Below are 20,265 nucleotides of genomic sequence, written 5' to 3'. Positions count from 1 at the left end.
TCTATTCTGACTGATGTATAACAGTTTGGCAAAAGGATGTCTTTTATTAGTTTATTCCCCCACCTCCATGTCGCCTTGTCTCTTCTTGTCTTTCTACCTCCTCCTCTCTGTTTCTCAGTGAGGAAGAGCATTGTTTCTTTAATTAGTAAACGATGTTCTTGAGCACACAGGAGGGGAGGAGGTGCAATGTGGGAAAGATTAATAGCTGAGGATCTCCCCCACACAGACAGACTCCAACAAGTTGTGACTATTTTGCCTCTAACATGTTGGATGGTTATCTGTGTGAATTGAACTCTTCACATCTTTAAGTATAATATCAAAAGTTCCCTCTCCACCAGATAACAGTCTTCATTTGCATTTTAAGGTTTTTCCTCTCCAGTTTGCATAAGATTGTTGCTTTGGCATTGCCTTAAACAGAGGTAGTGTGTGGCTACTGTTAATTCAGCGAGCACAAGAGGAAGCTGGGTGACGACAGCAACATGGAAAGATGGAAAAGCTGCAGGACCCCTCAGTTTATGAGAGAAAACAAATGAAGTCTGCACAGAACAAATGACTAGTGCTTGGAGTGTTTATTCGAAAGCTCATTATAGAGAAATAAGGATGAGGTTTACAGCCAGCCATGTTCCTCTGCGTGGCATCTAAACACATCCTTCCTCCTTAAGTATAAGCTTTAGACCTACAGAGCATCATTTTCTTCCTTCAGACTTGCTGCTATTTTCTCTTCAGGGAGAAAATAGATGATTTCCATACCTCCTCTTCTCCCCCAAAAAAACATCTGGGTCACACATTTTTACAGATCTGCCTTTTTTGCAAGGTTCATCATCTGGGGAGGTACTCACTGAATCCCATTTAAATGCCTTGAGCTTCCATTCACCTCCGGTTCTTTTTATTGTTTTTAACTCTGTTGTGACTCCTTGTGATGCCGTTCGTGTTGGTGACTCTCCTGCACTGTGTGGAAAAGTTATTAAAGTTCTTTTTTAAAGACAAGTATGATCTGAGGCCCTCTTCAGCTCAGGGTGACACAGACCCTTTTTTTTTTTTACCTCCTTTGTCCTTGGCTGCCTTTGAACCGTTTGAGCCAGTGACTTTTGCTAAAGAAAATAGTGCATCTTTTACACTCTTGGTCCAGTAGTTGTCACTCTGATTAACGTCCATCTCATCAGGCTTGCTCCAGCTGCATTTAAACACACTGTGGTGTAGCCTGTTATAAAAAAGAAAAGCCTTGACGCAACAGTTCTTGCAAACTTTAAACCAATTTCAAAGTTGCCTTTTCTATCAAAACATATAGAGAAAGATGTTTTTATTTACTTTAGCAATTTGTAACAGCCAGTAACATTGCTGAGGATTTTCAGTAAGGTTTTAAATCCCATCATAGCACAGAGACAGCTCTTTTAAGAGTTTTGAGTTATCTTTTTTTGATTGCTAATTTAGGAAGCTCTGCTGTTTTTTTCTGCTGCCTTTGATACCGAGGAGCAAAAATATTTTAGTGTCACAATTTGAGTAGGTGGTTGATATCAATGGCACAGTTTTATCATGGTTTAAATCCTACCTTCTAAATAACAATATTACTGTTCATTTTGTGGAATGTTCCTCTTCCGCAGCTCCTCTGACTTGTGGGGTCCCTCAAGGCTCTATTCTATGTCTTCTGCTTTTTAACCTTTACATGTTGCCTTTGGGCTCTAGTTTTAAAAAATATAACATTCCACTGTTTCGCTGATGATATTCAGGTTTATCTTTATCTATCCATTAAGCCAGACAGGGTCATTTTACTCCAACCACTCTCTTGAGACAATCTTGGTCCCTTGGCTTCAGCCACTCTGCTGTCAGGTATCTGGGTGTTATTTTTGTTCAGATAAACAATCAGATAAACATGGTTGTGAGATCAAGTTTTTTTGAACTATGACTCAATGCCAAAATAGTGTCATATTTCCCGACCAAAGACCTTGAAAAAGTTATTTATGCTTTTACTATTATGGTAATGCTTTATATGTTGGTTTAGATAAATCATCTCTGCATCGCTTACAAACTGTCCAGAATGGAGCAGCTCGTCGTGTGATATAGTTTATATCCACACTCCAATATGAGCACTTGGGTCCACCAAACAGTTTCTTTTAGATGTTCCTAGATCCAAACTAAAATTCAGAGGTGATCGGGCCTTAACAATTTCTTCCCCAAAGGTTTGGAACAGTTTACCTTTTCATGTATGGATCGCTGAAACTTTGAAGACTTTTAAATCTGTGCTCTAGACCCATCTTTATTCCTCAGTGTTTGATTCTAGCATAGTTTGATATTCTTTTGAAGTTGATATTTTGACAATGTATTTCTGTATTTCATTTTAGCTTTATTTTTTCTTTAATATTTTGTTTCCTCGCTCTTATTGTTTTATCTTTTCACTTGACTGAATTGTAAAGCACGTTGGTCAAGTTTTGTTGTTTTTATGTGCTATATAAATAAATAGACATAGACAATGACCAATGTTTAACACTGTAACGGTGTTGTTGCCTTGCCCCGGCTTTAGTAAAAGCAGTGACACTGGGATTTTTTTTTTTTTAAACATAGGAATAAATGGTTAATCATCATAATTCAGGAATAGCTATATTTGATGCTCTTCATTTTGCCCCTTTGTGGCTTTGTTTGCTTGACATCAGACTTCTACTGTTATGAAAAGGGTCCAGCTGCCACAGGACTTTTGAATCTGGCCACATATCAATATATACCCACCTTGGGGGCCTTCAGCACCTGCTCTGACAATAGATGATATAACCATTTACTACTGTATTGAAATGTGATTATATCATTGGAGTTCATACCACTAGGAGATAAAATATTTTGGCCTGATCTGGATCTCAAGATCATGATCTCAAGAACCATCTGGGTCAGGACAGCACTTGATAGAAAAGGGGGGTAAATGCTTAAATTACATGCAAGATTTCAGCACTTTTATAGTTATTTATCGATTTTATATTTGTTTTTAGATATTTTTGTTTTTTATCTGTGTAAACATAGAGTTAAATCTGTTAATAAAGCGTGATTGGATGATTGATTATTTCTATTATTAATTAAAATACTACCACCACAAAGAAAATTCAATTCAATTCAGTTTTATTTATATAGCTCCAATTCACAACACATGTTGTCTCAAGGCACTTCACAACACTCAGGTACATACATTCCTATTAATCCTAACAATTGAACAGTGCAGTCGGAGTTAGCTTTTTATTCAAATTGGATAAAACGTTTTTCTATCTAAGAAAACCCAGCAGATTGCATCCAGTCAGTGACTTGCAGCATTCACTCCTCCCAGATGAGCATGTAGAGACAGTGGACAGTCACTGGCGTTGACTTTGCAGCAATCCCTCATACTGAGCATGCATGTAGCGACAGCGGAAAGGAAAAACTCCCTTTTAACAGGAAGAAACCTCCAGCAGAACCAGGCTCAGTATGAGCTGGTCGTGGCAGATTAGGTATGATTAGCTGATTAGGTATGGTTAGGTATAAGGGTATGAAAAACTTTGTAAAAGGGTTTGAAATATAAAAAATTCACTGCCTGTCCATTAAAAAGTAAAGTCACACACTCTAATATTTTATTGAACCAGCTTCAGGTTTGATTACAATATGCATTCCCTGTGCTATTGCTAAGATAAGCTTCTGTATTGTAAATTGTTTTCTGTCTAGAGTTGCATTAATTTTTAGATCTTGGAGAGATTATGGGACAGTTGTACCTGCTGCTCAAATTCTTCTCCAGCACATCTAAAAGATTTTTTGGGGGGTTAAGGTCTGCACTCTGTTGTGGCCAATCCATGCCCAAAAATTATATGCTACTTTAACCACACTTTCACAAATTGAGCCTTGTAAATCCTGGCATTGCCATTGAATAACACTGAAATAAATAGATGTCCATCCTTCATGTGAATCTTTTTTTGTTTGTTTGTTTTGTTTGCTGAAATTGTTCAAAGCAAAGTTGTGATTTCTACATTTATGGCTCAGGTTCGATTTTAACTTGTGGCATTGCCTACATATGCTGATTAACTGACAAACCTTTGCATTTGAAGACGAGTGCCACTTAGTTTATGAAACCTTCAATAAAATATCCTCTGAGGAACTACAGCAAAATTTATAAGCTCTGTCATAAAACCTTTACTGACGTCAACATATTTATAGCTCAACCTGGTAACTTGAAAAATTAAAACCTAAAAGATTGTATTACATGCTTGAGGCTTAAGGCTGATTGAAACTGTGAGCATAACAAAATAGGCCTGGAGAGATTTTAAGAAAGGTTCTTGTTCACTGTTTAATGGCAAATGTAAAAATTTATTTCACCATTTTGTGGAGTGCAAGTGACAAGCCATCTCCTGCTGCCTGCAAAAAAAAAAGATATTGTTTTGTATATCACAACATACAACACTTACTGTGAAGGGGTGATGGTGATCGAGAGCTTTTACCGTTGCTGTGTTTTACGTGACATTTTATTGGGGTTGTGTGTCACATGAAATGCTTAAATACCTTGAAATGAAAAGCAAAGTGCTATAAAAATTAGGGAAGTGTTGAGAATGTGGATTTTCATAATGTCCCATTATTAGCAGTTTAGATTTTACATGGAAAAAATTAAAAAAAATATTGATAGAGTCAAAACACAGTTACATGACCTAGAAGGATCAAAGTGACATATTTTACTACATCTTTCCCCTTTTTTGCCAAGTGAAAGTATTAGTCCTTTTTATTAAGTCTTTTTTTTAATCCACTCTGCCTGTTCCAGCTTGGATTTGCATTAACAGCTATTGCAATACAAAGTAAAATACCAGTACTTTGTTGATTTATTCATTGTCGCACGTGCTAAGAGAAGCATTTTTTCATTTTTTATTATTTTGTTGCATAAAAATGACAACCTGTTTGTAAAACAACCAATAAGACAGACCATGGTGTTTGATTGTTGCTTCTATATTAGCATGTATATGTGAGAACATGTACAGCTGTTCAGAGTCATCATTCAGAGTTTATCCTGTCCCTTGACAGCTGAGATTGAGGTTTCAAACCTCAATCTTACAGAGCCTGATGGGAATGAAACCAGTATTGTGAGTGGATCAATTGCCCCAAATATTCACTAGTTCCAACTGCAATCATTTATTTATAAAACTACCTCTCAGAAAAAGGGTTCTTGGGGTGGAACCAAATGCAGACAGGCAGGCAGCAGCAAAAAGGTGAGTAGAAGAAATTGAATAAAATGAAAACTTACATCCGGGCATGAGATGAGCAGACAAAAACATGAGCATGCCTGGCAAGAATGGACAGATGTACATGGACAGGCTTTGCATGGCAAACAGTATACTCCAGCGAGGAGTAAACAGAAAGAGTATATGAGTATACAGGGGTTGGACAATTAAACTGAAACACCTGATTGGCATGAAGCAGGTGGAATAAATAATGCTGATTACAGAGACAGTGACAGAGACTAAAGGGTAAATAATAAATGGTCTGCACTTGTATAGACCCCAAAGCTCTTTACAATACAATCAGTCATCCATCCATTCAACAATTCAACTTATGAAGAACACAGGGATAAACTAGAAAGCTACATGCAAATAAAATCATGAAAACACCAAACAAATTATAAACACAGATAAATGAACTGTTATGGCAAAGCCCTTTAAAACATAGCCCAAAATACTATGAATCATGACACTATTATTGTCTTCAGACTTGAAGAGTTAAGACGAACTGGCAAGTATTCTTTGGATAAGATTCTAACATAGATGGTTGGATCTCTCTAGGGTCCATCCTGTTTTCTAACTGATGACAGAAGAGAATGATCCAGGACAGCACAAATTAATTAATATCTTTAACACATTGTAGTCAAGTAGTCAAATCTTTTAACCATTAGACATATCTTGTATGTCCCGACAGTAACCTTAGGGCAGAAAGAAATGACAACTCTGACCAGATGCATGTGTGAGAGATAAACGGGAAAATGTCTGATTTGATAACTGGTCCAAAAATGCACCAGTATTCAAGATTCTGTCTGCAGCTGGGTAAAAGTGTTCCCAGACGTTTGTGCACGTGTCTGACTCTCCGCGCGTTTGTGTTAAGTTGGAGAGGGAACCTTTCCTTGGGGACTTCCGCTACTGCGGTTATTCTTTGCAGCACGATGGAAAGCTTTCCTCAACATCTGCGCAAGATATTTGGGTCCAAAAAAATAGAAAGGGAAGGGAGTCTGAAAAACATACCAGTTTCTAATGTCAAAGCTTTGTGTAGTCAATCAGTCAATGTTATGCCTACATGCAGCCATGATTTAGATGTATACATTTATTTTAGGATTAAACCAAAGAAAACTGCCTGGTCTAAGGTTAACTAACTGGTCAAAGCTTAGACTTGGAATAAAAAAATAGTAAGGTGCCAAAAACAGTCTGTAAACCAAGCAAAAATACCAAAACGAAATTTCATTTAATTCAGTATGAATACATTTCAGAATTCTTTCAATGTGATATTTCAGTAATACTTTTCACAAACATTGTTTGGGAAATACAAATTCAGAAATATGGTCATTTTCTTTTTTAAACAATTTTCAACAGGGCTCCATTTTAGAAAACTAACAGTATCCATTATTAGAACAGTCATAAAACCTTCTAATTGTATAGTAAAAGTTGAGAAGAAAAATTGCTTTGATGGTAAAAAAAAGTTTACACATGGAACACAGAATATAAACAATCAGTGTTTATTAAATTTATTCTACATTGCATATTAAAGCTTGAATAACTTATATGCATACTTAAACCTTTAATTCGTACAGCTGCTAGAAACCATAATGGCATACTCCACACCTCAGGATCAGCTGACCCTGCTCTGTGGTTTTATTGCATTTTGTGTCATTCCCAATCACCTCCACTGTTATTATACCACTAACAGTTCCAATTCTGTCCAAACAATTTATAAAGCACATTTAAAACAACAAATGGTTGACCAAAATGCTACAGTTGTGAACCCGTCCTGAAATGGATCAGAGAACCATACCCCGGCAAAGTTACATCTGCCGGTCTCAGCACGACATATCCAGACCCTGGAACAGTTCACTTGCAGTGTGAATGCATGGCAGGCCAGTGTACCAAAAGCAGCAAGAACGGTTGTAATGTAAGAGAATCACATTTGAGTAGAAGAAGAAGAAGAAGTAGAGGAAAAACCTATCAATCCGAAGACAAAACAGTTTGAAAATGTCTTGTGGGGCTATGAGAAGTAGTAAAGAGGTGACGGCACACAACTACATTTGAACACCAAAGTAACAACTGAAACTCCATTAGACAGACTTTCTTGTTAGTGCATTTTTTTCCTTCTTGATCAGAGCAATACTGTCCCTGAAACAATCCATTGCAACTGGATGACTTTGTTTGGTCTGGTCTAAGAAATCTGGTGGAATAATATGACCTCAGTCCTGACAGTCTTGATTGGACTTGACAATCATCAGCATAACAATAAAATGAAATCCTAAATTTCCTCAAAATGGAACCCAAAAGCAGGAGATAAAGAGAGAAAAAAAAGGGTCCTAGTATAGACCCCCGAGGCACCACACAGCCAAAAGACACTGTAGACGACAAAAACTCATTTACACATCAGTGTCATTTGCAGCTGTCTGCAGTGAAAGAAAGAGTGAATTAATAGTTTAACATATGGTTTTCAACCATTTATGTCCTGAGACACAAAAAATACAAAATAACCATGTGAATCTGTTGTGTGTGATGGGGTGTATGGCTCATATGGGACATTTCTCTCGGGTTTTTATTTATTAAATATTTATCAATTTTAATGTCAATTTTTCTGCCTCGAAGTGATTGTTTTACAGTTTCAGAATGTAAACGCTGTTCAAAAGGTTTACGTCCAGAATGCAACTCTGATTATAACATTGCAGTCCCTCCTTTCTCCCCTCATGTCAGCGAGAAAACATGGAAAATGCGTGTAAAGAATCAATTTTTGAATCCAGTGCTCTCTGGGATGTTTGCAATCAAGGCCAGTGTTGTTTTTTTCTTGTGTCATTGCAAAGGGTAAGGAGGAAGGAGCCAGGGCTAAAATTCATCACAGCACAAACTTGTAGATCTCACATTTTCCAACTGTTTCCTCCTATAATAGTTTGAAAGGCCTAAATCGTTCTCAAAAAGCAGTTTAATTATTGAAGATGACAGAACTGTTGTAATTGTAGTTACAGCTCTTTTTAGTGCAAGAACCATATGTTCTTGTATGTTAAGGATTTACTCAACAAGGTAAAATGTAATTCTTTTTAGGTCTAATTGAGCAATAAATTGGGACACTAATTCTTCTTATTAGTTTACAACTAGACTACATAACCCATAAATTTTATTTTATCCATCATAGTGCATAAAATTTGCAACGTGAGTAGTTTGTTTGTTAGTACTCTGTTTTCATTTTACCTGCAGTCATGTTAATCTTGACCAAGTCTTTAATATGTCTTGAGATGTCTGGTGCAAATATGAACACCAAGGACACTCAGTCTCACACTCACCTTATTTTTTTGTCTTTTGTTTTTCACCCCCTGCTTTCTTTTAACTTTATCAGTTACCCTGCGAGACCAGTGACCAGTCTCACCTCACCATATTCACTTCTTTAAGCATTCTTTATCTTACAACCTGCTGACATAATTCTTTTTCCCACTTATTCTGGGCAAATGACCATCTTCCTGTTGTTTCACTTGTTTCAGAGCTTTGGTTGTGAAAGAATGCTTTGTTTTCCCCAAAACCCTTCATCGCCTCAGGAGAAACGTCCTGTGTTGTCGGTACAGGAAAAGACTATGGTCTGACTGGAATTTTTAAGGGCCTGTGGGAAAGTTTGAATTGAAAAGGCAGAATCTAATTCTTCCCTTGACATCTCCTCCCACAGAGTGTACTACATCATAAGGGCAAGAAACCTAATCACTATTGAAGAAGCAAAGTGGCTAGACAACTTCAAACGAGTTTAATGTTGCCAATGATCCTCAGGGTGGCAAGGTCTTTGCCAGCAATTAGTAGTTTTTTTCTCATCTTTTCTCATCTAGTGTGTTTCAGCTTGAAGCAAAATCACCCTGCTTAAATTTATGAATATGGTATTTGTTGTTCTTGGAACATGGTGATTCAAAAAGTGACCTTTCAGCCCACCAAGTGGCTCGATGGCACAGCAGGCTACATGTGACTGCTATAGTCCTCAATTCAGCTATCCCTGACTCAATACCCAAATCCTCATAACATACCTTGGTTCTTAAAAATACATATTCCTTTTTATTGTTTTTTTCCCTGTAGTTCATTAGTTTTCCTATTCTTTTTATTTTTACTAGGTAGTTTAGTTGAATGTTACTAGCCTTGTTAAAGACTCTCTTGACTACAGTATTTTAACTGGATGTTGAGGTATCTTGTTAATAAATTCTTGTATTTTGGAGAGAAGTTGTTTATTCTGTATATCTGTACAGGGCTTGCTGTTTGAGACTGAGAGCTAATTGGCTATGAATTCCTGATAATCAAATGGTGCCCCGATGTGGCAATTAGGCCCGAGCAGCAAAGCGCTGCAAAGGCCTATTGTAATCACAGGATTTATTATTATTCTTTTCTGCAATGAAATAGCTTTTTGGGGGCATAAACATATCAGAAAACTCAGCAAACTTTACCCAATATTGTCCCCAAACATAAATTTGGGGATTTTAATGGAATTGAAAATGGGCATGGCCAAACGGCTCTACAGCGCCCCCTAAAATGAGATAGGTCAACTAGTAAGTCCTAAGATTTGAAATTTGGTACATAGTTAGATCCCTCCATATCATGAAAAAAAGTCTCTTGAGGGTATGCTCTAAAACCAACAGGAAGTTGGCCATTTTGGGTCAGTGGGTGAATTTTGGCCATTTTTGGCTTTTATACATGGCAAACTTGATTTAAAGCAACTTAGGTTTTCGGCGCTTTTACAGTTTTCTGGCAGTTTATTCCAGATTAGTGGAGCATAAGAACTAAAAGCTGCTTCTCCATGTTTGGTTCTGGTTTTGGGTATGCAGAGTAGATTTGAGCCAGAAGACCTGAGGGGTCTGGGTGGTTGATACAGTGACAACAAGTCTGTAACGTATTTTGGTGCTAAGCCATTCAGTGATTTATAGACTAACAGAAGTATTTTAAAGTCTATTCTCTGAGCTACAAGGATCCAGTGTAAGGACTTTAGAACCAGGGTGATGTGCTCCACTTTCTTAGTTCTAGTGAGGACGTGGGCAACAGCATTCTGGATCAACTGCAGCTGTCTGATTGACTTTTTAGGCAGGCCTGTGAAGACACCGTTGCAGTAATCAATTCTACTAAAGATGAACGCATGAATTAGTTTTTCAAAATCCTGCTGATGTAACTGGCCTTGCTGCTGCTAGGTCACACCATTCAAATCACCGATAAGACACTGCGTTGTGTAATGACGACGGTTCAGGAGTTCTGGGTCAGCCTAACTGGTGGCATATTTATTCTCCACAGAATGGAATCAGACAGTTCAGTAGCACGAAATAAACACCCAACCGACATCAGTTCACCTTCCTCCATAACAACCATGAACGAACTCAGTTTTATCATAATATTTCACATAAAATGCTAATGTAATTAATCATGTTACATATTCTAGATCGGGACAAAACAATTAAAAAAATGAAAGAAACACACACCAACAAAGTTCAATAAAAAAACATGAATCACAACATAACTGCACAGAATGGAATCAGACAGTTCAGTAGCACGAAATAAACACCCAGCCGACATCAGTTCACCTGCCCATGACAAAGGAACCACATAAGCAAACCCCCTCCACGCAGCACCACGTGGGAAGAAAAGTCGGCCCGTTCACACATGTGCTACAACAGTAAACCTTAACTTTCAACAAATTTATTCCATTCTTTGCTGAACTACATACACAAAATGAAATAAACATCTGAGGAACATGTTAGCTAAAAGATCGTAGAGCATTTTATCTCCTACAGCAACTTTTAGACCACAAATCAACGTAGGCTCTGTGGAAAACTCACCTTCCTCCATAACAGCCATGAACGGACTGAAGAAGGAGGAAATGATGTCACAAGTTACGACCGCATAAAAAAACAAAACTTCCACAAAATTAATACAAAGATTTTGTTTAAGTAATAATCTCAAAATAAAAATGAAAGACAATAAAATTAATAAAATAAAAATATATATAAATAAAAGAATGAGGTGAGGGATTTTTGGTGGAATGAAAATTTCTCTTTCATCCATGCTACACTGAGACATTAGTCCTTTAATCCTGGAGATGTTCTTTAGGTGATAGAAGGCCGACCTAGTTACTACCTTTATGTGCCTCTGCAGGTTCAGGTCTGAGTCCATCACTACAACCAGGTTTCGAGCCTGATTGGTGGTTTCTAGCTGTATTAACTGAAGCTGTGTGCTAACTTTTAAATGCTTTTCCTTTGGTCCAAAGATTATTACTTCAGTTTTGTTTTGATTCAGCTGAAGAAAATTTAGGCCCATCCTTACATTGATTTCTTCTAAGCATTTACCCAGCGCTTGAATGGGTTCATGGTCACCTGGTGACACCATAACGTATAGCTGTGTGTTGTCTGCATAGTTATGATAACTTACGTTGTTGTTTATTAAAATCTGAGTTAGGGGGAGCATGTAGATATTGAATAGGAGGGGCCCTAAGACGGACCCTTGGGGAACGCCACATGTGATTTTTGTGCTCTCTGATGTAACAGTCTCTGTACTGTGGTGAGCAGGAAGCCTGACTGGAAGACATCGAAGCGGTTGGTCGTTGTTAGGAAGTTGTTTAACTGCTGAAACACAGCTTTTTCAATCATCTTACTGATGAAGGGGTGGTTTGATATAGGCCTGTAGTTCTGTAGTAGCAGCTTGTCCAAATTGCTCTTTTTCAATAGAGGTTTGATAATTGCTGTTTTTAGGGCCTGTGGGAAAACACCTGACAAAAGGGACGTGTTTATTATTTGAGTTAAATCCGATGTTATTACAGGCAAAGCTTTCTTAAGGAAAGCTGTGGGTAAAAGATCGAGACAGCAGGAAGAAGAGCTTAGTTGCTGTATGATTTCTTCTACGTTTTTGCAGTTTATTTGGTGAAATTGGGAAATTTTGTCAAAATCAGTTCTAGTTGGAGACAACATTGGTACTGGAGTTGATGTGGATATGCTGACTGCCCCTCTGATCTTTTGGGTTTTTGCAGTAAAGAATTTAGCAAATTCTTTGCAGGCCCTGGTAGAGTGGAGTTCAGATGCTACAGTTACAGGAGGGTTTGTTAACCTGTCGATCGTGGCAAATAATGCACGAGCATTGTTAATGTTTTTGTTGATGATCTCAGAAAAGAAAGATTCCCTTGCATTTTTCAGTTGTAGGTTATATCTGTATAGTCTCTCTTTATAGATAATATAGTGAACCTGGAGTCCAGACTTTCACCACCTGCGTTCAGCTTTTTGACACTCCTTTTTTTCACTTTTGACTGGTGGAGCACTTCTCCATGGAAACATTTTCTTCCCAGAAACGACATTCACTTTAATTGGAGCAATTGAATCACTGATGTCCAAGATTTTAGAATTAAAGTTATCTACCAGCTCATCTACAGTGTTACAGGACAAAGTGGAGGTAGAAGAGAAAATCTGGTTAAAGGTTTCAGCAGCACCGTCCTTAAAGATGCGTTTTCTTATCATGTCTCTTTGGCAAACTGAGTCATTGCAGATGATGCTTTCAAAAATAACAGAAAAGTGGTCAGATAGAGCAACATCAGTTACAGAGAGCTTGGAAATGTTTAGACCGTTAGTGATGATCAAGTCAAAAATATGTCCCTGTTTGTGCATTTGCTGTTTAACATGTTGAGTCAAACCAAAATTTTTAAGAGTGTCACATAGATCTATTGCACTTCTGTCTTCAGGATTGTCCATGTGAATGTTGAAGTCTCCCACAATAATTAAACAGTCATAATAAACACAAATCACAGATAAAAGCTCATTAAAATCACTGATAAAGTTTGTTTTGGACTTAGGAGACCTGTAAATATTCAAGAACATGGTTCGTACCGGGCTCGTTACCTGGAGATCCAAATATTCAAAGGAGTCAAATTTGCCCAGAAATATTTTTTACACTCTAATAAATCTTTAAACAAAGTTGCCACCCCTCCACCTTTTCTTTGCTGTCTGCTCTCACAAAGAAAATTGTAGTTCGGAGGCGTCTACTCTATCAGAATGGGAGCTTCATTAAATTCATGTAACCATGTTTCTGTTAAAAACATAACATCAAGATCGTGGTCAGTAATGAAGTTATTGATTAAAAATTATTTTCCTGACAGAGATCTAATGTTCAGTAAAGCCTGTTTAAATGACTTAGTTGCTGATATTAACTCTGTGTGTGGTTGTACTTGACAGTTTATGGCTTTCGTTGATTGTTTATTACTGTCTCTTATCCTTTTGGCTTTGTTCTTTCTGTCACGTATAAGCACAGAGATTTTACAACTATCTCCTATTAGGGGCCCAAGTTTTTCCTGGACATGATAGAGTTACCACTGGGGCCCAGACTGTATCAAAGAGAAGTGATTTGAAGGTCCTGATTAGGAGGAGATAGATTAGGAGGTGGTGGAGGTCTGCGGCATTTGGAAGATGTTGGTTTAGTAGCAGGGCCTCGGCCACGGGGGGTGTTGAATGGAGAAGATGTCAGAGCCATTTGGTTCCCGATCTTAAGAGCTCCTATCATGTTATCAGAATCCAGTAAAGCAAAAAGCGGGCTCAGTGGGGAGATGGGGGAGTTCTGTGCAGTCTGGGTCAGGGTCTGGGGTGAGGGTGGTTTACCGAGGGTGTCGGTCTGGGTTTGGGGGGATGGGGGTATAATGGGGGGATCCACTTCTCCTGTGGATTTCGACGGGGAGACCTTTTGTGATGACCTCTCTTTCTCAGCCAACTGGCTGATTGTTTCTGCTGGAGCTGTTGGAGGCAGCGTTATCATTGTTGTTGATACTCCATATTCTCTGCTGAAGGTCGAAGCTGCTGGCGGATTATTTACTGAATAGAAGATATTAGATGTGAGACGTCTGGCTCCTGGCTTGTTCAAACAGAAACCATCTTGCTTGAAGAGTTGTCTTTTTTCCCCCAAAATATTAAAGTTGTCAATGAAGTTCACAGGTGTGGTGGCACATGTTTTTTTCAACCATTTATTAATCATCTGAAGTATGGAAAAAAACTCATCTCCACAGAAAATCGGTGCAAAGGGTCTGCTGAGAAACACCTTGATATTGAGACCTCCAACAATATTCAGAAGACGAGTGAAATCCTACTTCAGTCTTTCTGATTTTTTCTTAGCCACGTCATCCATGGCTCTACAGTGTATAATAAGGTTTTCTAGAGACGGGCGCTTTTCTGTGATTGCAAGACTATTCTCAGAGATATCAGAGACCACGTTACTGGTACCAATCATAACTTCTGTGTTTTTCTTGTTGCAGAAGTTTTTAATCCCATTGACAGTTGTGTTGCCCACCATTAGGGTTCTTGGTCTGGTGGGGCGCTTTTTCTCTGGCAATTTAGGAGAAGACTGTTTAGAATGAAGGTTGTTCTCAAACCTTGTATTGTTCTCAGAAGATGGATCATTTTCCTGGTTTTCATTCTGTAGTGGAGCAAATCTGTTCTGGAGGGGAATTCCATTATTTCCAGCTGTCTCCCTCCTATCAGTTGTTGTGACAGCAGCTCGCTGTCGGAGTCTCCTTTTCCCATGGGAAATGGGGAAATTTCTCTGTAATTCTGGTCATTCTAATTTATTTAATTGTTGAGATCTTCCAGTGAGTCGTCCACCTTGATTTTTTGGGCATGCCCCTAAAACACGCCAAGGGGGTCAGGCGGTAGGTTTATTCTCAGTGTTCTGATTGCCGGCTGAGTTGTTGAGCTGGCTGTCACTGTTTGGGATCACAGGCAGAGTTGAATCATCGTTGTACCCCATATTCACCACATTCACTTCTAGTCGGTGGATTTTCATCTCCAAAACAGCCAATTTCTGTAAAAGTTTGTCGAAGTCCTCTGTGGCGAAGGGAGGCATTTTGTGCTGATTAGCTGGCATCAACTTGTCCTGCTTTCGAGTTCAATTATAAAAACATCAAAGTCCTTTAAAAAAAAATATATATATATAATAATAATATCCTTGGGAGTCGCTGGTAAGAAGTTGTTTTATTCCAATATTTCCATAATTTTGGCTAAGAGATAAAAGGTTAGGAGTAAAAGAATGCAAGCAAGCAGGGAGCTTAGGAGAAAAGCATCTGAGCAGGCAGAGAGGCAGAAGCAAAAAAAGAATTTATTCAAAGAAATAGAAGCACCTGCTTAACCACATTGTTACATTTACAATGTCCAATTAACTTAGAAGTAAGATAAAATCCTATATATACACACACATGCAGCGATGCACAGAGTGAGTGCTGTTCTTTTCCTCTCATCAAGGGTAAACGTGAAGCTTCTTCTGGTTGTTCTGTTTGCGCTGAACCTTGCTCAGCACAACGCCAAGCTCAAGCAGGGAAGAACAGCCATCGTCCACTTGCTTTAGTGGCGCTGGGCTGACATCACTGCAGAGTGTGAGCGTTTCTTTGGGTCCCAATGCTTCGGTGGCATTCAAGTGAGTATGGTTGAACTCTTGTTTTTAATTATCCAGCATTTGTCATGGTAATTCAGGAATTAGTAATAAAACAATTGCTACCAGATTTGCAGGAATTATTTATTATAATAATATTTTAATAGTTATTAGTGTCTGTATCTAATGAAGTGATATTTCATGTAACTTCCCACTGAAACTTCTGTTGATTAAACTAAGTATCCTGTTCATTTCTAAGTACCTTAAAAAGTCTTAAAAGATTTGGGTAACTTCTAGCGAATGATGCATATACAGGGGTTGGACAATGAAACTGAAACACCTGTCATTTTAGTGTGGGAGGTTTCATGGCTAAATTGGACCAGCCTGGTAGCCAGTCTTCATTGATTGCACCAGTAAGAGCAGAGTGTGAAGGTTCAATTAGCAGGGTAGGAGCACAGTTTTGCTCAAAATATTGAAATGCACACAACATTATGGGTGACATACCAGAGTTCAAAAGAGGACAAATTGTTGGTGCACATCTTGCTGGCGCATCTGTGACCAAGACAGCAAGTCTTTGTGATGTATCAAGAGCCACGGTATCCAGGGTAATGTCAGCATACCACCAAGAAAGACGAACCACATCCAACAGGATTAACTGTGGACGCAACAGGAAGCTGTCTGAAAGGGACGTTCGGGTGCTAACCCGGATTGTATCCAAAAAACATAAAACTACGGCTGCCCAAATCACTGCAGAATTAAATGTGCACCTCAACTCTCCTGTTTCCACCAGAACTGTCCATCGGGAGCTCCACAGGGTCAATATACACGGCCGGGCTGCTATAGCCAAACCTTTGGTCACTCATGCCAATGCCAAACATCGGCATCAATGGTGCAAGGAGCGCAAATCTTGGACTGTGGACAATGTGAAACATGTATTGTTCTCTGATAAGTCCACCTTTACTGTTTTCCCCACATCCGGGAGAGTTACGGTGTGGAGAAGCCCCAAAGAAGCGTACCACCCAGACTGTTGCATGCCCAGGGTGAAGCATGGGAGTGGATCAGTGATGGTTTGGGCTGCCATATCATGGCATTCCCTTGGCCCAATACTTGTGCTAGATGGGCGCGTCACTGCCAAGGACTACCGAACCATTCTTGAGGACCATGTGCATCCAATGGTTCAAACATTGTATCCAGAAGGTGGTGCCGTGTATCAGGATGACAATGCACCAATACACACAGCAAGACTGGTGAAAGATTGGTTTGATGAACATGAAAGTGAAGTTGAACATCTCCCATGGCCTGCACAGTCACTAGATCTAAATATTATTGAGCCACTTTGGGGTGTTTTGGAGGAGCGAGTCAGGAAACGTTTTCCTCCACCAGTATCACGTAGTGACCTGGCCACTATCCTGCAAGAAGAATGGCTTAAAATCCCTCTGACCACTGTGCAGGACTTGTATATGTCATTCCCAAGACGAATTGACGCTGTATTGGCCGCAAAAGGAGGCCCTACACCATACTAATAAATTTTTGTGGTCTAAAACCAGGTGTCTCAGTTTCATTGTCCAACCCCTGTATATACAATATGTAAACTTTATGTAGCTGATCAAAAAGTGGTGCTTTAGGAAATTGGCTGTATGGTTCCCTGATGTCCAGAGAATATTTTAACTATCATTCAAATTAGTCTGTAGTCTGTTGCCTCCCTCCAGTGGTTATAGAGTTTATAAAATGTATTCCGCTACTCTGGGTTGGATTGCATTGGCATAGCATTGGCCAGACTAGAGGGCTGCACAAATCCTGCTTGAATTCCTTGGGACATTTAAATTCTTTTATGTTTTCAAACAAAAGTTGAGCTTTATGCTGGGTACAGCTGCTCAAGTGTCTTGCATTAAACACTTTTTTCCAGAAATTGAGTTCTATCTGTTAGTATTAGTTAGTTAGTATTTTAAATGTGATCAATACTAATATTTATCCACTATGCTCCTTAGACTTCTCCTCCAAATATACATCTTGTGCTGGACAGTTCCTGGGGGCCCTGGTGGCAGAGATACCAGCCAATAAGCTACAACTTGTGCTCGAGATCTGGCAGTGAGGATGAACTCACGGACATGATCACAAGATGCCACAATGTTGGAGTTAACTGCACTTCTTTATGTAGTGTTGTAGTCAACCAGTGTCAAGACCAAAACCAGAGCATACCCAGAAAAGACCAATACTTTGAGGGACGCAAGACGAAGACCACACCAATATAAGGCAATTTTCAAGACCACTGTTGTAATCATAATAATGTGTTAGCTGCTGCCAATGTTTTGCCTGTGGCAGCTCATTAAGAAACTAATCTATAATAAGATTAAAAAAACAACTGCACTGCTAAAATATTGTTGTGAACTCAAACATGTATGGAAACAGAACCTCAACTACATGCTTTACTTCTCCTATAAATCTGAAAAGTTGATAATAAATTGAATAGTCAAACCAGACAACTCTGAAGGGCACATACTGTATATGCAGTTAAACATTAACTCACCTAGGAATAGCTGCAAGCAGAGTGTGTGGAGGCAACGAGGAGGTAGATGACTTAACTCATTGTTTTATTTGTTGTACAGAGAAAAACATCCATATATTTGCTTTGTGAAATGCTCCTCTTTTATTTTCTCCTCCCTCTCATCTTCTCATCCCCAGCAGCATTGATGTTTTAAAGGTAAAAAACTATTGGTTTCATCTGAATTCAGTCAGGAGTGGTATCGTAGTGTTTAACAATGATGATTGGTAGACAGTATGTTGCACTAAGATATTAAACAATGTATTAATATTTCACAAATGATGATTAAGTTTCAAAATCTTGTATCGGATGTCAAGTAGTTGGTATATTTCATATGTGTTTCATTGCATTTCAAAGCCATACAATAAATTAGATATGTCTAACTATAATTTCTTAAAACTATAACGGATTGTCATACAACACTGTTTATTTGTCGGACAAACGTGCAGATCAACATTCAGGAGCAGCATGGTGAGTTGCAGTGCTTTTCTTTAATAATAATAAGAAAACAGAACAACTTACAAGGGTAGGCCAGACAGGATGGACATGGAACCAGGTAGCAAACTGGGTAGTATACAGGAGCCAGTGGCAAACAAGTACTGAGGGAAGTGGAGAGTGGACCAATGAACTAAGGAAACTAATCAAGGAAAGAATCAGGTGCAGCTGGTTAAAGAGGGGATGCAGGCAACTAAAGAATGGTGGTAAATTAACACTAATGACCAGGGAATCCAGTGGAATAGCAAAACATCTAAGAGAACAGAAATAAGCAAACAAACAATGAGACTAACTAAACAAACTGGGAGGAACCCGATCTATAACACATCTAACACAGAAATCCAGGGAAGTAACAAAACTAAACAGTATGAATCTCATAAACCTGAATGAACTAAAATAAAGCAAGAACATGGCACTGCAAAGAAGGTAAACAGAACTCAAACCCAAAACTTAATACTGGCAGATTATGACAGATTCTTTTTCTAAAATGTAACTTCATATTGTAACATTTCCCCACAAATATGCTTTGTTCAACAATAAGTACTTAAAAACAAACTTTTTGTTTTGCATAAAACAGGCTTAAAACAGATACTTATTTTTAAATACAGCAATACCATATTTGCCCTTTTAGAATGACAGATTATAAGATGACCATTCATGTCCTTACCTCATTTTTTTAATATGCACAACTCAGCTCTAGCACAGATTTGACTGAATATTTACAGAAAATACATGTGAAATGCTAGTTCTCTCCCATCAAGTTAGTCATGATTGGCTCCCTTCTTTGGGCCCAAAACACATTAAATGACCATTCAGAAACTCCTGACGGTGGGTTTATGAAACACACATAGTGCTGACTGTGTAAAGGAGCTTTAAACATCCCGGGGAATAAACTGGTCAGAATTCAACACTCTTGACGCTAGAAAAAAAACCCATTACATTACGTTGCTATAGAGACAGACCAGTTACCTAATTTTGTTGTGCAATCCAAGTCCAGTGCGTGCACGTGCGTGCATGCTAATTTGAATACCAGCAAATAACTTGCCTTGGTGTTTCACTCTTGAATGGTAGCTTGTTTTGCTAAGCCTGTAAATTGGCTGCAAACCTCTGAGCATTAGCTGTCCATGCTTGGGTTGACCAGATGTGCTTAGATGGCTGAAAACCACAACGGTTTTTGACAAATAAGACACACAGGCTTTGATCGGACTTCGATGAAAAAATATTTAGTTTTCTATTCCTTTTTAAACACAATTTTTCTTTCCCTTTCCTTTGCTGCAACTCATCTTTGTAGTGTGGTTAACTGACTAATATAAACATTCATACTTGCCAGCAGGTGGCAGTTAGTAACACAACAGAGGAGGAAAAAATGACAACAGATTAAGTGTAGGATTGTAAACAGAAGGAGTGGCTTGCAGGAGTGATTGCAGTGTGAAGATGCACAACTGCATTCTCGATGATTTGGACAATTCTGTACCAATATCTATTGGTACAGACCGTCGATTTAGTTACAACTTGGCTTGGGGACAACAAAGTACATACACTGCTCAAAAAAATAAATGGAACACTCAAATAACACATTCTAGATCTGAATGATTGAAATATTCGCATTGAATACTTTGTTCTGTACAAAGTTGAATGTGCTGACAACAAAATCACACAAAAATC

Source organism: Girardinichthys multiradiatus, chromosome 6, assembly GCF_021462225.1.
Source record: "Girardinichthys multiradiatus isolate DD_20200921_A chromosome 6, DD_fGirMul_XY1, whole genome shotgun sequence".
Classification (NCBI taxonomy): domain Eukaryota; kingdom Metazoa; phylum Chordata; class Actinopteri; order Cyprinodontiformes; family Goodeidae; genus Girardinichthys; species Girardinichthys multiradiatus.
The sequence above is the reverse complement of the archived record's forward strand: the minus strand, read 5'-3'. Positions refer to the sequence as shown.